This window comes from Entelurus aequoreus, linkage group LG15 (assembly GCF_033978785.1).
Source record: "Entelurus aequoreus isolate RoL-2023_Sb linkage group LG15, RoL_Eaeq_v1.1, whole genome shotgun sequence".
Lineage (NCBI taxonomy): Eukaryota > Metazoa > Chordata > Actinopteri > Syngnathiformes > Syngnathidae > Entelurus > Entelurus aequoreus.
The window spans coordinates 7,902,639-7,922,722 of NC_084745.1; the positions used below are offsets into that span (position 1 = coordinate 7,902,639).

Sequence of the window (20,084 nt, forward strand, 5' to 3'; positions counted from 1 at the left end):
AGTAGGGATGTCCGATAATGGCTTTTTGCCGATATCCGATATTCCGATATTGTCCAACTCTTTAATTACCGATACCGATAGCAACCGATACCGATATCAACCGATATATACAGTCGTGGAATTAACACATTATTATGTCTAATTTGGACAACCAGGTATGGTGAAGATAAGGTACTTTTAAAAAAAAATTAGAAAATAAAATAAGATAAATAAATTAAAAACATTTTCTTGAATAAAAAAGAAAGTAAAACAATATAAAAACAGTTACATAGAAACTAGTAATTAATGAAAATGAGTAACATTAACTGTTAAAGGTTAGTACTATTAGTGGACCAGCAGCACACACAATCATGTGTGCTTACGGACTGTATCCCTGCAGACTGTATTGATATATATTGATATATAATGTAGGAACCAGAATATTAATAACAGAAAGAAACAACACTTTTGTGTGAATGAGGAGGGAGGTTTTTTGGGTTGGTGCATTAATTGTAAGTGTATCTTGTGTTTTTTATGTTGATTTAATTTAAAAAAAAACACCAAAAAAACGATACCGATAATAAAAAAAACGATACCGATAATTTCCGATATTACATTTTAACGCATTTATCGGCCGATAATATCGGCAGGCCGATATTATCGGACATCCCTAGTTACAAGGTTAGAAAAGCTCCTTCTGGTTGCTTAGAGATGACTTAAAAATGTTTGAAAAACAAATTCAAATAAAAATTGTTACACATATATTGTTTTGAAATGGATTTTTGACAAGGATGAATGGATTTACAATCAGGATGAGTGAGAATCTGGATGTGAATGGATAGTTAGTATGTTATTTCAAATAAAACAAGACGTAAAGTCCTCGTGTCTGTGTTGCTGCACCGCTGCACTCGGGTGGTGTTTGCTATGCAGGGAAGACGGCGGTGCAATCAGAGCAGCAATACTGTGGGAAGAGAGGATGGAGACGTCCAATTGAGCGAGAGAGTGTGGGGCGGACAAAAGAAGAAGAAGAGAGCAGAATGATTACAGGATGCATCATGCACCTCTGCAGTGTGGCGCATCTTCGAATATTGTGTCCATAACTTGTAGAGAGAAATGTGAGCAGCACTAGAAGGACGACTCCCCTCAGGCCTTGTGGATCTTCTTTATCCACCCACTCTTATCTTTGGACAGGTCTGCCTAAGGTCCACAAAGACCACTTGGGACACCATCAGTGTACCCTAAAACTTCAACTGTGGTCTTAATTGGGTGGGTGGGTGGGGGTGTATTAGTGGCCAAGGCATGGGTAACTTACACATCTGTGAAGTCACCATTAATGCTGAAAGGTACATACAGGTTTTGGAGCAACATATGTTGCCATCCAAGCAACGTTGTCATGGACGCCCCTGCTTATTTCAGCAAGACAATGCCAAACCACGTGTTACATCAACGTGGCTTCATAGTAAAAGAGTGCGGGTACTAGACTGGCCTGCCTGTAGTCCAGACCTGTCTCCCATTGAAAACGTGTGGCGCATTATGAAGCCTAAAATACCACAACGGAGACCCCCGGACTACCTACTGAGTGGTCTAGTGGTTAGAGTGTTCGCCCTGAGATCGGGAGGTCGTGAGTTCAAACCCGAGTCATACCAAAGACTATAAAAATGGGACCCATTACCTCCCTGCTTGGCACTCATCATCAAGGGTTGGAATTGGGGGTTAAAGCACCAAAAATTATTCCCGGGGGCGGCCACCGCTGCTGCTCACTGCTCCCCTCACCTCCCAGAGGGTGATCAAGGGTGATGGGTCAAATGCAGAGAATAATTTCACCACACCTCGTGTGTGTGTGTGACAATCATTGGTACTTTAACTTTAACTTTTAACTTTGAACAACTTAAGCTGTACATCAAGCAAGAATGGGAAATAATTCCACTTCAAAAATGTCTTCTCAGTTCCCAAACGTTTACTGAGTGTTATTAAAAGGAAAGGCCATGTAACACAGTGGTAAAAATGCCCCTGTGACAACTTTTTTGCAATGTGTTGCTGCCATTAAATTCTAACTTAATGATTATTTTCACCAAAAAAAATGAAGTTTTTCAGTTCAAACATTAAATATCTTGTCTTTGCAGTCTATTTAATGGAATATGAGTTGAAAAGGATTTGCAAAATCATTGTATTCTGTTTTTACTTACAAATTACACAACGTGACAACTACACTGCTTTTGGGTTTTGTAGTAGTCCACGGGTGCATGTATTGTCCATAAGCCTGGAGGTCGCTCCACTCGGCGTTCTCAGGAACAGAGTCAACATCCCAGGGTGTATTTCAGGGCCTCTTCCACTGCACTGGTCTCGCTGAGGTGTTTACAGCACAAAGCCGTCGCAGAGGGAGGCGAATTGTAGATAAGGATTGTTTTTGTTAGGCGAGCAAACACATTCCGATGGTTTGTCTGATCTAGTTGTCCATTCTGAGGCTTAAATTGATCATGATTTCGTCTTGCATTGCGAAAAGCTTCTCCGAGATGTTAGTCAATTTCCGAATAACTTCCGAGATCACCAAAGTATTGAGTGTTCACAGCTCTGCCCAACCCATCCATCTTGATAGGCATTCTTTGGGCTCCTTGAAAGACTGCCATCGTCATTCGAATTTGTTCGTAAAGACCAGACAAGACGAAAAGCAGAAGCAGAGCAGGAGAGATAGGAGAGGCCAGAAGAGAATTTGGCAAGGAATGACATCGTTACGCTCGCACGTGACACACGTGTTAGCTTTGTGTGTTGTTAGCTAATGACAGTGTTTGCTTCAAAGTGTTTCATTAAATATATATTCTATCATAACAACATATTATTCAATATATATTCTATCATAACAATAACATATTATTCAATATATATTCTATCATAACAACATTATTAAATATATATTCTATCATAACAACATTATTAAATATATATTCTATCATAACAACAACATATTATTCAATATATATTGTATCATAACAACATTATTAAATATATATTGTATCATAACAACATTATTAAATATATATTCTATCATAACAACATTATTAAATATATATTCTATCATAACAACATTATTAAATATATATTCTATCATAACAACAACATGACTGCAAATAGTCAGTGGCTTCTCTTGGACTGTTTTGTGTATGTGCACACACTTCCTGTGTGTAAGTGTTAAAGAAGTAACAACATAATCTAGCTGCTGGTCCATCCATCCATCCATCCATTTTCTTCCGCTTATCCGAGGTCGGGTCGCGGGGGCAACAGCCTAAGCAGGGAAGCCCAGACTTCCCTCTCCCCAGCCACTTCGTCCAGCTCCTCCCGGGTTATCCCGAGGCGTTCCCAGGCCAGCCGGGAGACATAGTCTTCCCAACATGTCCCTGGTCTTCCCCGTGGCCTGCTACCAGTCGGACGTGCCCTAAACACATCCCTAGGGAGGCGTTCGGGTGGCATCCTGACCAGATGCCTGAACCACCTCATCTGGCTCCTCTCCATGTGGAGGAGCAGCGGCTTTACTTTGAGCTCCTCCCGGATGGCAGAGCTCCTCACCCTATCTCTAAGGGAGAGACCCACCGCAACCTTCCTCTTTCAGCCGCTTGTACCCGTGATCTTGTCCTTTCGGTCATAACCCAAAGCTCATGACCATAGGTGAGGATGGGAACGTAGATCGACCGGTAAACTGATAGCTTTGCCTTCCGGCTCAGCTCCTTCTTCACCACAACGGATCGATACAGCGTCCGCATTACTGAAGACGCCGCACCGATCCGCCTGTCGATCTCATGATCCACTCTTCCCTCACTCGTGAACAAGACTCCCAGGTACTTGAACTCCTCCATTTGGGGCAAGATCTCCTCCCCAACTCGGAGATGGAGATAGCTGCCGGTGTTCTTGTTATATCTTTTTGTTGATGAAATGTGAGCAAGTTTGATAATGCGATGTTTGATAGAGTTATTATTATACAGCATAATCAGGGCTGGGCGATATATCGATATACTCGATATATCACGGGTTTGACTTTGTGCGATATAGAAAATGACTATATCGTGATATTGGAGTATACGTTCCCACGCCGTTGCTTTTAGCTGCGGGCATTACACAACAGCAGGGGTGTCAAACTCAAATACAGAGTGGGCCAAAATTTAAAACTGAACAAAGCCGCGGGCCAAGGTTGAACAAATTAACCTTTTAATAGGGACCCAAACAAGTTTTGCATTGAATATTGAACAAGCAAGGCTTATATAACTTTATAGTGACATGCAAAATCGAGTTTCAAATAATAATAATAATAAAAAAATATCAATGGCATATCAAATACAATTTAAATAAAAATGTAATGCCTCTTTTCTATTTGCAGCCTTCTGAGGTAAATATCAACATTAACTTTTTCCACAGGCTAATACATTTGAAAATAAAATAACAATGAATAAATCAACCATTCGTAACTTTAAACTGCTCTGTTTGCAACACACTGATCTAATCTGATGTGCCCAAGCCAGATACCTGCCATCTTTTCTTGGATGCTAGTTCATTAATGTCGGGGCTCAGGCTTTGAGCTGAGGCAACCTTCATTATCGAACGAAGGTGTTCATCAGTCATTATATCTCGTAGTCCACCCGGACCACAGTCTTGGGGGCGTGCCTTAAAGGCACTGCCTTTAACGTCCTCTACGAGCTGTCGTCACGTCCGCTTTTCATCCATTCTAACAACGTGCCAGCCCAGTCACAAGATATGTGCGGCTTCTGTACGCACACACACGTGAATGCAACTCATACTTGATCAACAGCGATACAGGTTACACTGAGGGTGACCATATAAACAACTTTAACACTGTTAGAAATACACACCACACTGTGAATCCACACCAAACAAGAATGACAAACACATTTCGGGAGAACATCCGCACCGTAATACAACAGAACAAATACCCAGAACCCTTTGCAGCACTAACTCTTCCGGGACGCTACAAAATACACCCCATGACACCCATGCACTACAGGCTCTTCTCAATCTTTCTTGTCTCTCCTTCTCACAGAGACATAAAACAAGCACACCTTCTTACATACGTCACATACGTATACGCCCTCGCGGAGCAGAGAGTTAGCGGCATGGGTAACGTTAGCTGTGGTGCAAGGGGTAATATCGCCCGAGCAACCATTTCCACATCAACACAGTATGAAAAAAATAGTCAACAACAGAAGATTACGTCCGCAGGAACCTACCACATAGCGAAGGACATACACTATTTGATTTCCTGTTATGCAGCTAATTTTTATTTGACACTTATTGAGTGTGACATCATGCACAGAAGTGCACTTTATTTGTTTTAAACTATTGCAGTGGTGTTCTGTACAATTTAGTGTTGTTTTATGATATGTCATCTTAGTGACATCATGCACAAAAGTGCACTAATAGCTTGTTTTAAAATGTCTTTGACAATCTTGCACTTTCTGTTTTGGAAATGACATGAATGTTTTTGTGCCACTGCTTAATAACTGTTTAATAAATACACTTTTGGTCAATTGACTTAGTTGTGATTTCCCTCTCTGCATGAAAGTTTAAAATGAGCATATATTAAAGGCCTACTGAAATGAATTTTTTTTATTTAAACGGGAATAGCAGATCCATTCTTGATCATTTCCCGATATTGCCATATTTTTGCTGAAAGGATTTAGTAGAGAAAATCGACGATAAAGTTCGCAACTTTTGCTCGCTGATAAAAAAAGCCTTGCCTGTACCGGAAGTAGCGTGACGTCACAGGAGGTAATATTCCTCACAATTTTCCTTTGTTTACAATGGAGCGAGAGAGATTCGGAGCGACAAAGCGACGATTACCCCATTAATTTGAGCGAGGATGAAAGATTCGTAGATGAGGAACGTTACAGTGAAGGACTAGAGAGGCAGTGATGGACGTATCTTTTTTCGCTCTGACCGTAACTTAGGTACAAGCTGGCTCATTGGATTCCACACTCTCTCCTTTTTCTATTGTGGATCACGGATTTGTATTTTAAACCACCTCGGATACTATATCCTCTTGAAAATGAGAGTCGAGCACGCGAAATGGACATTTAAAGTGACTTTTATCTCCACGACAATACATCGGTGACACACTTAGCTACTGAGCTAACGTGATAGCATCGTTCTCAAATGAAGATAGAAACAAAAGAAATAAACCCCTGACTGGAAGGATAGACAGAAGATCAACAATACTATAAAACCATGTACATGTAACTACACGGTTAAAAATTCTCAGCCTGGTAAGGCTTAACAATGCTGTTGCTAACGACGCTAAGGCTAATTTAGCAACTTAGCAACCGGACCTCACAGAACTATGATAAAAACATTAGCGCTCCACCTACGCCAGCCAGCCCTCATCTTCCCATCAACAGCCGTGCACACCTGCGTTCCAGCGATCAACGGCGCGACGAAGAACTTCATCCGTGGGTTTGGCGGCAAGCATCGGCTAGGCGTCTGCTAGTCCTTGTTGTGTTGCTGTAAGTATTGTACTTAGCCGCTAATACACCGATCGATCCCACCTACAACGTTCTTCTTTGCAGCCTCCATTGTTCATTAAACAAATTGCAAAAGATTCACCAACACAGATGTCCAGAATACTGTGGAATTTTGTCGAAGAAAACAAGAGGTTTTTGTATCCGGTCCGATGTGGTCCAACCACTTCCGTGGATTTTGTGACGTCACGCGCATACCGTATTTCCTTGAATTGGCGCAGGGAATATAGTATTCGCACGTCTAGAATTACTGCCGGGTCAAACTCGTTTCTCAAAATAATTAACGCATGCTTGGCCTTATCGCCGGTTTATTATTGAAGCTGGATCAAATTCGTTTCGCAAAATATTAATTTTATTATCGCATGTCTATAATTTTCGCCGGGTCAAACTCGTTTCGCAAAATATTTAGCATATGGCTAGAACTTCCACCGGGTCAAATTCGTTACGTCACGAGTGACGCATCTGTCCTCATTTTCAAAATGGAGGAAGCTGCTTTCAGTAGTTTACAATCGCACAAAGGAAAAAAGATAAAGAGTTATTCAGTAGGATTTAAGGTCCAAGCTATTGAATACCGGTACAGTATGCTAAAGAGAACAGTAAGCAGCTATGTTTTATTAATATACCGTAGCTGCGTGTGTGAAATACTGTATAAGTCATTAAATGACTCCCGCCTCCTGGTGGTAGAGGGCGCTGCCGCGCTAGTGATCCTTCTTGCGACTTCCGGTACTGCAGAAGAAGTGAACACACGCAGCAAGAGATTTTTTTTTTTCCTCTGCCTGAACTTCTAACATGGAGGATTACATACCGGTATCTAAAATAAAACAGTTTTCTAAACTGGACTTTCAATCGAAGCAGGAGGTAATAATTAAAGGAATATCTCCATCGAAACAGAGACTTTTAAAACTGAAGAAAGAAAATAAGGAAGACTTCTATAAACAAGTTATCGATGCTTTTGGTCAGAAGGAGCTGCAAATGGACTCCATTTATAAGTACAGGTAAGACCATAATAACGTTTTTTTTAATTAAATGTGCTTTTCATGATGGTATGCTTACATCACACTCAAAGCGCACGCCTAAATTTTATGGATTCCTTTTGGTAAACGCCGGAGTGAGAAGAGGTTTTAAAATAATTACCGCATGCACGGCCATCCCGCCGGTTTCCGGTAAACGCAGGAGTGACAGGAGGTTTTAAATTAATTAACGCCCCTGCGGCTATTCAAGGAAATACGGTAAATCATATCCAAAGGAGTTTTTCAACCGGAAGTGTGGCGGGAATTTTAAAATTGCACTTTATAAGTTAACCCGGCCGTATTGGCATGTGTTGCAATGTTAAGATTTCATCATTGATATATAAACTATCAGACTGCGTGGTCGGTAGTAGTGGCTTTCAGTAGGCCTTTAATGCAGTATGAAGAAGAATGTTTTAATGTAGACACATGGAATCATCATACTGCTGTGATTATATGCATCAAATGTTCATTCAAGGCTAAGGAGATATATATCGTGTAGGTGACATGGCCTAAAAATATCCAGATATTTAAAAAAGGCCATATCGCCCAGCCCTAAGTATAATAATAAAGTGCAATAAGGTTTATTCATCAACAGGGAGAAACATCACATATTGGAAAAGGAGTAGGAAGAAGCAGAGCTTACTTCATACGACCACTTTGTATACCTTTTACTCCACGTGTAAATATTTTTACCGTTGTTTTGAAATGTAATCTATTATTCAGTCAATAATCATGATCGAAGAGTAAAATAGAATTTGTTAAATCTATTCTAAAAATGTAATCTATTATTCAGTCAATATTCTATTCTAAAAGTGTACTCTATTAAAGCTTCCCATCTACTAGACGACGGGTACTCTCTGCAGTTAAGTGAGTATATTTGTTTGTTTCATTGGTGACAACACTTTCAGTCGATGGACGTCAAGTCCTCATCTTGTCTTTGTTTAGCGTGGGAGAGCAACGTTGTAGGTGCAATCACTAAAGGATGCTGAACATCTCAGCGGGTTATTGATTTGGTGCCATCATTGCTGACCTCCCAGTCGCTCAAAGAGCAGCAGGAGCCGAAAGGATTCCTGCACGGTGGACACCTCCTCCATTTTGTGTCCACATGGATTTGTGTCTACCACAAGGGGGAAAAAAACAAGGTTTTTTTTCACCGTCTCTATCATCAAAACAGCAAGAACCAACTGAATTGTGCACAGGTGGACTCTAATGAAGCTGTAGCAACATGTCAAGGATGCTCAGTTGAAACTGGAATCGCCTGAGCTCACTTTTCAGCTTCACCGCAAAGGTTGTCAAAACTTATGTACAAAAACCCAAAAGCAGTGAAGTTGTCACGTTGTGTAAATGGTCAATAAAAACAGAATACAATGATTTGCAAATCCTTTTCAACTTATATTCAATTGAATAGACTGCAAAGACAAGATATTTAATGTTCACACTGGAAAACTTTATTTTTTTGCAAATATTAGCTCATTTGGAATTTGATGCCTGCAACACGTCTCAAAAAAGCCGGCACAAGTGGCAAAAAAGACTGAGAAAGTTGAGGAATGCTCATCAAACACTTATTTGGAACATCCCACAGGTGAACAGGCTGATTGGGAACAGGTGGGTGCCATGATTGGGTATAAAAGCAGCTTCCATGAAATGCTCAGTCATTCACAAACAAGGATGGGGCGAGGGTCACCACTTTGTCAACAAACGCCTGAGCAATTTGTCCAAAAGTTTAAGAACAACATTTCTCAACCAGCTATTGCAAGGAATTTAGGGATTTCACCATCTAAGGTCGGTAATATCATCAAAAGGTTCAGGGAATCTGGAGAAATCACTGCACGTAAGCAACAAGGCCGTAAACCAACATTGAATGCCCGTGACCTTGGATCCCTTAGGCGGTACTGCATCAAAAAGCGACATCAGTGTGTAAAGGATATCACTAAAAGGGCTCAGGAACACTTAAGAAAACCACTGTCAGTAACTACAGTCCCTCGCTACATCTGTAAATGCAAGTTAAAACACTACTATGCAAAGCGAAAGCCATTTACCAACAACACCCAGAAACGCCGCCAGCTTTGCTGGGCCCGAGCTCATCAAAGATGGACTCATGCAAAGTGGATAGGTGTTCTGTGGTCTGACGTGCCAACTTCACTGGTTTTGCACATGTGATTTATTAGTTTTTTATTTTTAATACATTTGCAAAAATCTCAATACAAAATCTTTACACATTGTCATTATTGGGTATTGTGTGTAGAATTTTGAGGACAAAAAAATAACTGATTCCATTTTGGAATAAAGCTGTAACTTAAAGAAAATGTGGAAAATGTGACGTTCTACTGTTAATGTTGACAGCAGTTTTTAATTTAGTTTTAGTCATATTTTAATCACGTAAATTGATTTAGTTTTGGTCGACTAAATTCCTCAACATTGTAGTTGACTAAGATTACAGTCAATTTGGTTGACTCAAATATAAAGTATAAGTGAAGTGAATTATATTTATATAGCGCTTTACATAGTGAAACCCAATATCTAAGTTACATTTAAACCAATGCAGTGTTTCCCATAAACTGCTAAGATACCTGTGGCGGTGGGGGCGTGGCTGTGGGCGTGGTCACCATGACATCATCGAGTAATTTGCATAATTTACTACAATGATGTGATTTTTTTCTAAAAAGGCTCAAAAAATGTATTCTTACTAATTAATAATAACAGTTTTGTTTAAAACGTCCATCCATCCATCCATTTTACAATATAATTACAACACTTTATGTACATATTTATATACAGATTTGAACAATAAGTTATTCACTGAAATATATTTATCAATTGTGGTTCTTACAAAAAATATATCTTATAAAATATCAAAGCTAAAATGTCTCTTAAAGGCCTACTGAAATGATTTTTTTTAATTTAAACGGGAATAGCAGATCCATTCTATGTGTCATACTTGATCATTTCGCGATATTGCCATATTTTTGCTGGAAGGATTTAGTAGAGAAAATCGACGATAAAGTTCGCAACTTTTGCTCGCTGATAAAAAAAAAGCCTTGCCTGTACCGGAAGTAGCGTGACGTCACAGGAGCTAGTATTCCTCCCAATTCCCCATTGTTTACAATGGAGCGAGAGAGATTCGGACCGAGAAAGTGATGATTACCCCATTAATTTGAGCGAGGATGAAAGATTCGTAGATGAGGAACGTTAGAGTGAACGACTTGAGAGGCAGTGATGGACGTATCTTTTTTTGCTCTGACCGTAACTTAGGTACAAGCTGGCTCATTGGATTCCACACTCTCCTTTTTATATTGTGGATCATGGATTTGTATATTAAACCACCTGGGATACTATATCCTCTTGAAAATGAGAGTCGAGAACGCGAAATGGACATTCAGTGCCTTTTATCTCCACGACAATACATTGGCGAAATGCTTTAGCTACGAGCTAACGTGATAGCATCGTGCCTTAACTGCATATAGAAACAAAAAAAATAAACCCCTGACTGGAAGGATAGATAGAAAATCAACAATACTATTAAACCGTGGACATGTAAATACACGGTTAATGCTTTCCAGGCTGGCGAAGGTTAACAATGCTGTGCTAACGACGCCATTGAAGCTAACTTAGCAACTTAGCAACCAGACCTCACAGAACTATGTACTCTCTCCTTTTTCTATTGTGAATCACGGATTTGTATTTTAAACCACCTCGGATACTATATCCTCTTGAAAATGAGAGTCGAGCACGCGAAATGGACATTTAAAGTGACTTATCTCCAAGACAATACATCGGTGACACACTTAGCTACTGAGCTAGCGCGATAGCATCGTTCTCAAATGAAGATAGAAACAAAATAAATAAACCCCTGACTGGAAGGATAGATAGAAAATCAACAATACTATTAAACCGTGGACATGTAAATACACGGTTAATGCTTTCCAGGCTGGCGAAGGTTAACAATGCTGTGCTAACGACGCCATTGAAGCTAACTTAGCAACTTAGCAACCAGACCTCACAGAACTATGTACTCTCTCCGTTTTCTATTGTGAATCACGGATTTGTATTTTAAACCACCTCGGATACTATATCCTCTTGAAAATGAGAGTCGAGCACGCGAAATGGACATTTAAAGTGACTTATCTCCAAGACAATACATCGGTGACACACTTAGCTACTGAGCTAGCGCGATAGCATCGTTCTCAAATGAAGATAGAAACAAAATAAATAAACCCCTGACTGGAAGGATAGATAGAAAATCAACAATACTATTAAACCGTGGACATGTAAATACACGGTTAATGATTTCCAGGCTGGCGAAGGTTAACAATGCTGTGCTAATGACGCCATTGAAGCTAACTTAGCAACTTAGCAACCACACCTCACAGAACTATGTACTCTCTCCTTTTTCTATTGTGAATCACGGATTTGTATTTTAAACCACCTCGGATACTATATCCTCTTGAAAATGAGAGTCGAGCACGCGAAATGGACATTTAAAGTGACTTATCTCCAAGACAATACATCGGTGACACACTTAGCTACTGAGCTAGCGCGATAGCATCGTTCTCAAATGAAGATAGAAACCCATCAACAGCCGTGCTCACCTGCATTCCAGCGATCAACGGCACGACGAAGGACTTCATCCGTGGGTTTGGCGGCAAGCATCGGCTAGGCGTAGTAAGTAGTCCTTGTTGTGTTGCTGTAAGTATTGTAATGCCCCGCAGTGGAGAAGGAGTCACACAGACTAGGAAGCGCTGCTCAATCGCTTTATTAAAAAGCGGTAACTGGTTGTAGTTCAAAAAGTAACGCACACACATACACAAGCTGCTGTTAGCCAAAACTCACGCTCACACACACAAGTTCTCCGCCAACTCACTCGCGCATGCGCGTTCCCCAAACCCTTAAAGACAGTACACTAATGCAAATATCACAGATATTACAGTATTGTACTTAGCCGCTAAGACACCGATCGATCCCACCTACAACGTTCTTCTTTGCAGTCTCCATTGTTCATTAAACACATTGCAAAAGATTCACCAACACAGATGTCCAGAATAATGTGGAATTTTGTCGAAGAAAACAAGAGGCTTTTCTATCGGGTCCGATGGGGTCCAACCACTTCCGTTGCTTTTGTGACGTCACGCGCATAAATCATATCCAAAAGAGTTTTTCAACCGGAAGTGTGGCGAGAATTTTAAAATTGCACTTTATAAGTTAACCCGGCCGTATTGGCATGTGTTGCAATGTTAAGATTTCATCATTGATATATAAACTATCAGACTGCGTGGTTGGTAGTAGTGGCTTTCAGTAGGCCTTTAAAGCTCTGCCCCTTTAATTAGTGCATACTAAATAATTTAACTTTTGCCTACTACTACAACCATATTATTTACCAGCAACATAAAGTGAAACAGAGGCAGAGGTGTCCTGCCACAGTCAGTAACAAATAAACAGAAAACAGTAGTGGTCAAATACAAATAAGGCAACAAGAGAAGTATCCTACACTTCTCTTTTGTAAAGTAAATCTGAACAGCCTATATGGGCATCTACATCAACTATATGATTTGCCTGAGAAGCTGGACAGCACAAAAAAATAAATAAATAAATAAATAAATTTAAAAAAAGTTTTTTTATTTTATTTGTGGCGGACGTAATTCTTTCGTGGCGGGCCGCCACAAATAAATGAATGTGTGGGAAACACTGCAGTGTGGGTGGCACTGGGAGCAGGTGGGTAAAGTGTCTTGCCCAAGGACACAACGGCAGCGACTAGGGTGGCGGAAGCGGGGATCGAACCTGGAACCCTCAAGTTGCTGGCACGGCCGCTCTACCAACCGAGCTATATCGCCCCCATAACACGTCTTTGAAGTCGCCTTGAAAGCAGTTTTATGAATGATTTATTCTTGCAGAGCATCTCAAAAACTAAATACCCAACAGGACCTGAACTCCATGAATATTTCAAGAAGTACAATCAACACTGACCTTATTGTGTGTTATTGTTTTAGCTGAAATGTAGCAAGTTTTTCAAATGTTGAGTAATACATGACTAAAATGGCCACATGAAAAAACTAACTAGTTTTATTCTAGTTTGGCGGACAAGCTTGCCTATATGTACTACAAAAGTATTGGTAGAGTAAGCCAGTGTTTTTCAACCTTTTTTGAGTCAAGGCACATTTTTTGCGTTGAAAAAATGCGGAGGCACACCACCAGTAGGAATCATTAAAAAACGAAACTCAGTTGACAGTCAAAAGTCATTGTCGCAATTGTTGGATATGACTTTAAAGCATAACCAAGCATGCATCAGTATAGCTCTTGTCTCAAAGTAGGTGTACTGTCACCACCTGTAACATCACGCCCTGACTTATTTGGAGTTTTTTGCTGTTTTCCTGTGTGTAGTGTTTTAGTTCTTGTCTTGCGCTCCTATTTTGGTGGCTTTTCCTCTTTTGTTGGTATTTTCCTGTAGCAGTTTCATGTCTTCCTTTGAGCGATATTTCCCGCATCTACCTTGTTTTAGCAATCAAGAATAATTTCTGTTGTTTTGATCCTTCTTTGTGGGGACATTGTTGATTGTCATGTCATGTTGGGATGTACATTGTGGACGCCGTCTTTGCTCCACAGTAAGTCTTTGCTGTCATCCAGCATTCTGTTTTTGTTGTATTTGTAGCCAGTTCAGTTTTAGTTTTGTTCTGCATAGCCTTCCTTAAGCTTCAATGCCTTTTCTTACGGGCACTCACCTTTTGTTTATTTTTGGTTCAAGCATTAGATACCTTTTTACCTGCACGCTGTTTCCCACATCTACAAAGCAATTAGCTGATATGGAAGAGTATTACACGGTTACTCTGCCGAGCTCTAGACAGCACCGACACTCAACAACAACACATCATTTGCAGACTATAATTACTGGTTTGCAAAAAATATTTTTAACCCAAATAGGTGAAATTAGATAATCTCCCACGGCACACCAGACTGTATCTCACGGCCCACTAGTGTGCCGCGGCACAGTGGTTGAAAAACACTGGAGTAAGCAGTCTTGCTCCTTCTCTACTTTCTTTAATAGTAACAGGAATTCAGTACAGTAGGAGTCATTTGGAAATATTAGTTTAGTCCTACTTACCGTTGCGTAGATGTCCTGATGATTAGCCTGCAGATGGCGCTCTTTTAGTTGGTTGTGTTTTCACCGGAGAAAATGGCGCCGCAGGGTTGTTGTCGACCTTGCAAAGGTAAAACATGTCCATCGGTCTTCTCTTTCGTCCAGGTGTAGAAGACATATTTTAATGGTGTGTAAAAACATTGTAGGGATGTAACGTTATGCAAATTTCATATACTTATTTTGACCAAAAAAGTTTCCCGGTTATAATTAGGGTTGTACGGTATACCGGTATTAGTATAGTACCGCGATACTAATGAATCATTTTCGGTACTATACCGCCTCTGAAAAGTAGCGGGGCATGTTCGGCTGCGCACACACACGGAGTACTTACAAGTAGACACAGTGTGTAGACAGAAAAAGGGAGAATGGACGCATTTTGGCTTAAAAACGGTGAAGTTGTAACACTGAAACGCCCTCAGGAAGAGGTGCTTTAAGACATGGCTAGCTAGCAAGCGGCTAAAGTCCAGCCCCCGTCGGCAGTGTTGTCGCTACTTCTAAATCACTAATCCTTGTCTCCATGGCGACAAATAAAGTAAGTTTCTTACAAGTATCATTATCACTGCAGGACGAGGAACAGCTGAACATGCTCCACCACACACCGTAGCTCACCGGCGTCAAAATGTAAACAAACGCCACTGGTGGATCTACACCTGACATCCACTATAATGATATCAAGTACAGGAGCGATATTACTATGATTCTGTCGACATTTTTTGGCATCACAACATCTTCTGTCGTTTTTTTAAAATGTATATTATGTTTATAAACTCAGGAAATACGTCCCTGGACACATGAGGACTTTGAATATGTATGATACTGTAACTACTTGGTATCGGATTGATACCCAAATTTGTGGTATCATCCAAAACTAATGTAAACAACAGAAGAATAAGTGATTATTACATTTTAACAGAAGTGTAGATATAACATGTTAAAAGAGAAAGTAAGCAGATATTAACAGTAAATTAACAAGTAGATTAATAATTAATTATCATGTATGTGGGCTCTGTACCGAGGATGTGGTTATGGCTTGTGCAGCCCTTTGAGACACTTGTGATTTAGGGCTATATAAATAAACATTGATTGATTGATTGATTGAATTTTCTACCACTTGTGACAAAATAACAGAATGATAAATGACACAATATGTTACTGCATACGTCAGCAGACTAATTAGGAGCCTTTGTTTGTTTACTTACTACTAAAAGACAAGTTGTCTAGTATGTTCACTATTTTAATTAAGGACAAACTTGCAATAATGAACATATGTTTAATGTACCCTAAGATTTTTTGTTAAAATAAAGCCAATAATGCCATTTTTTGTGTTCCCTTTTATTTAGAAAAGTATCGAAATAACTTTAGTACCGGTACCAACATATTGGTATTGGGACAACACTAGTTATAATTAATATTGCGGTATTGTTGTATGTTAACATAACTAAAATAAAGACACCCTGTTAGAAAAAACACTATTGTGTTATGTGCTTCACTTAAAGGCCTACTGAAATGAATTTTTTTTATTTAAACGGGGATAGCAGATCCATTCTATGTGTCATACTTGATCATTTCGCGATATTGCCATATTTTTGCTGAAAGGATTTAGTAGAGAACAACGACGATAAAGTTCGCAACTTTTGGTCGCTGATAAAAAAAAGCCTTGCCTATACCGGAAGTAGCGTGACGTCACAGGAGGTAGGGCTGCTCACATTTTCCCATTGTTTACAATGCAGCGAGAGCGATTCGGACCGAGAAAGCCACGATTACCCCATTAATTTGAGCGAGGATGAAAGATTCGTGGATGAGGAACGTGAGAGGGAAGAACTAGAGTGCAGTGCAGGACGTATCTTTTTTCGCTCTGACCGTAACTTAGGTACAAGCTGGCTCATTGGATTCCACACTTTCTCCTTTTTCTATTGTGGATCACGGATTTGTATTTTAAACCACCTTGGATACTATATCCTCTTGAAAATGAGAGTCGAGAACGCGAAATGGACATTCACAGTGACTTTTATCTTCACGACAATACATCGGCGAAACACATTAGCTACGGAGCTAACGTGATAGCATCGGGCTCAAATGCAGAGAGAAACAAAAGAAATAAACCCCTGACTGGAAGGATAGACAGAAAATCAACAATACTATTAAACCATGGACATGTAAATACACGGTTAATGCTTTCCAGCCTGTCGAAGCTTAACAATGCTGTTGCTAACGACGCCATTGAAGCTAACTTAGCAACAGGACCTCACAGAGCTATGCTGAAAACATTAGCTATCCACCTACGCCAGCCAACCCTCATCTGCTCATCAACACCCGTGCTCACCTGCGTTCCAGCGATCGACGGAGCGACAAAGGACTTCACCCGATAACCGATGCGGTCGGCGGCCCGGAGACAGAGGAAGTCAAGGTGAGGTCGGTGGCTAGTGGGTCTGCTATCCATCTCAAAGTCCTCCTGGTTGTGTTGCTGTAGTCAGCTGCTAATACACCGATCACACCTACAGCTTTCTTCTTTGCAGTCTCCTTTGTTCATTAAACAAATTGCAAAAGATTCACCAACACAGATGTCCAGAATACTGTGGAATTTTAGGATGAAAACAGAGCTATTTTGTATTGTATCCAATTGGGTCCGAATACTTCCGTTCTCTCCGTGACGTCACGCGCATACGTCATCATATCTAGACGTTTTCAACCGGAAGTGTGGCGGGAAATTTAAAATTGCACTTTATAAGTTAACCCGGCCGTATTGGCATGTGTTGCAATGTTAAGATTTCATCATTGATATATAAACTATCAGACTGCGTGGTCGGTAGTAGTGTGTTTCAGTAGGCCTTTAAGTGTTTTAGTCTTAGTGTTGTATCTGTTTTAATAGCTAAACATGTATTGTTGTACTGTAAATATGTTTGTAGTGTAGCATTTTAAGATGTATCTAAATGAAAAGTGCGCAAAAATAACATATATTCTAATTAAATATCAATTGCGGCGGGCAACGCGTCTGTCCTACTCTGTTCAGCGGTATTTGAACGCACCATAAAAACACCTGTCTCTATTCCCCCGAGGAAGGATCGATCGTCATTAATAGTTCTAAGATAGAACAGCTTGTAGGTTCAATGTTCATAACTGGGTGGCTTAGTTGCTCAGACACTAATGTGTTCATGGAAGTGTATATCGGGGAATGTTGTTTTTAACAGGGAAATGTCTCGCGTGTCTCTTGTTTTAATGTTAGCATTTAAGCTAGCGAGCTGGCAGCAGTCAGTCCGCCGTGAGTTTATCAAAGTGCAGTTATCAATCTCCCTTTTTTAAAATCATTTTCATTTAAAAAGGGTGATACGAACCGTCGGGAGTTTTGCCGCCGCCGTCGTCATTATTGGCGTTTATCGTTACATCCCGACAATACAGTCTTGTTTCCCGGTGAAAAATCCAAACGCCGTGTCTTACAAAGACAGCAGTTCTGATTGGATAGTTTCTAACGTGTCCCGCCCACCTGAAGAAGAAATGAAATATGATTGGATTTCGTCTACGCCAAAATTATTGTCGCGTTTCCATTGGTCGACTAAATTGTCAATTAATATCCTCATTGTTTTCGTCGACGTGCACTTGTTGTGATTCCTTATCGTTCTATTTTAGTCCGGTGAAAATAGGAAATAGGAAAATAAGACGACATTTTTAGTCAACAAAGTTCCCACTTTTGCTGTATTAATATGTTTTATGAACTCATTGATGTGACGTCACACTAGGACGGCGGTCAGCAACCCGCGGCGCCCTAAAGTATTTTAAAAAAAGGATTATAAATGTAAAAAGATGGGGACATTTTTTTTTTTTTTTGGTATGTTTTTTGTTTGAGGACAAACACGACACAAACCGTCCCAATTGTTAGAAAGCCCACTGTTTAATATGTTTTTGTATATGCTATTTGGTGAACATCGTTTTGTCCTACTAATTTTGGCAGTTCTTGAACTCACCATAGGGTGGACTGTGACACAACAGTTTGTTTACATGTCAAATCTTCCACTCCTTTGTCCACCAAATGTTTTATACTGTGCGTGAATGCACAAAGGTGCGCTTTGTTGCTGTTATTGACTTGTTGGAGTGCTAATAATCAGGCAAGCTAGTCCATGCTAACACGCTATTTAGGCTAGCTTGATGTGCATATTGCATCATTATGCCTCATTTGTAGGTATATTTGAGCTCATTTGATTTCCTTTACGTTTGTCTTCTCTGTATATAATTTAGTTTTCCATGTCTCATGACACATTATCTGTATGTAATATTGGCTGCATTTCTGATAGTTGTTTGTGTGCCATGTTGTTCCAGACCACAGCCAACATTACCTCGTTTGCCAAAGATTGTAATAGATCCATTAAAAGAAGACAGCCTGCCGTTTCCTTTAACTGTGACACACACATCTGTACCTTTGGCCGTTACAAGCCAGTCATTTCCAGGAGTTATCTCATCTTCTGAGCAGCCTCTAATTTACTAATGGTTTCTAATGTTGTAAAAATGTGTCGAATAAATATTACATTTCAACATTTCTGTCAACGAAGATTTGCTTCAGCCTGCGACACATGGTCATTTTGATAGTAGGCTAATATAGCTAATATAGACACTTACGTCATGTGTTGCCTTCATTGTAACACTTATATAAGACTTTTAAAGGTAATTTTGATAAAAGGCTATTATAGCTAATATTGACACTTACGTCATGTGTTGCCTTCATTATAACACTTATATAAGGCTTTTAAAATAATTTTGATAGTAGGCTATTATAACTAATATATACACTTACATCATGTGTTGTCTTCATTATAACACTTGTATAAGACTTTTAAAGTCATTTTGGTAGTAGGCTAATATAGCTAATATAGACACTTACGTCATGTGTTGCCTTCCTTCTAACATTTATATAAGACTTTTAAAGTCCTTTTGATAGTAGGCTAATATAGCTATTACAGACACTTACGTCATGTGTTGCCTTCCTTCTAACATTTATATAAGACTTTTAAAGTCATTTTGATAGTAGGCCATTATAGCTAATATAGACACTTACGTCATGTGTTGCCTTCCTTCTAACATTTATATAAGACTTTTAAAGTCATTTTGATAGTAGGCTAATATAGCTAATATAGACACTTACGTCATGTGGTGCCTTCATTATAACACTTATATAAGGCTTTTAAAGTCATTTTGATAGTAGGCTAATATAGCTAATATAGACACTTACGTCATGTGGTGCCTTCCTTCTAACATTTATATAAGACTTTTAAAGTCCTTTTGATAGTAGGCTAATATAGCTAATAGAGACACTTACATCATGTGTTGCCTTCATTGTAACACTTATATAAGACTTTTAAAGGTAATTTTGATAAAAGGCTATTATAGCTAATATTGACACTTACGTCATGTGTTGCCTTCATTATAACACTTATATAAGGCTTTTAAAATAATTTTGAT

General features: G+C 39.6%; 1 protein-coding gene across 4 annotated transcripts in view; it reads right to left on the reverse strand.

The window, feature by feature from the left end:
* Positions 1-18,081, reverse strand: part of vipr1b (vasoactive intestinal peptide receptor 1b) — an 80,517-nt gene extending 62,436 nt beyond the window's left edge. Inside the window, exons 1-2 of one of the 4 annotated variants that reach the window (XM_062020686.1) lie at positions 17,969-18,081; positions 14,601-14,697 (exon numbers count right to left, since the gene is read on the reverse strand). The gene's annotated coding sequence lies outside the window, so the exon portion shown is untranslated. Of the gene's footprint in view, positions 1-2,165; positions 2,234-14,600; positions 14,731-17,968 lie in introns of those variants that run through there. The other 3 variants (XM_062020687.1, XM_062020688.1, XM_062020689.1) reach the window with 3 other exon arrangements.
* Between the last annotated feature and the right edge of the window lie 2,003 nt (positions 18,082-20,084).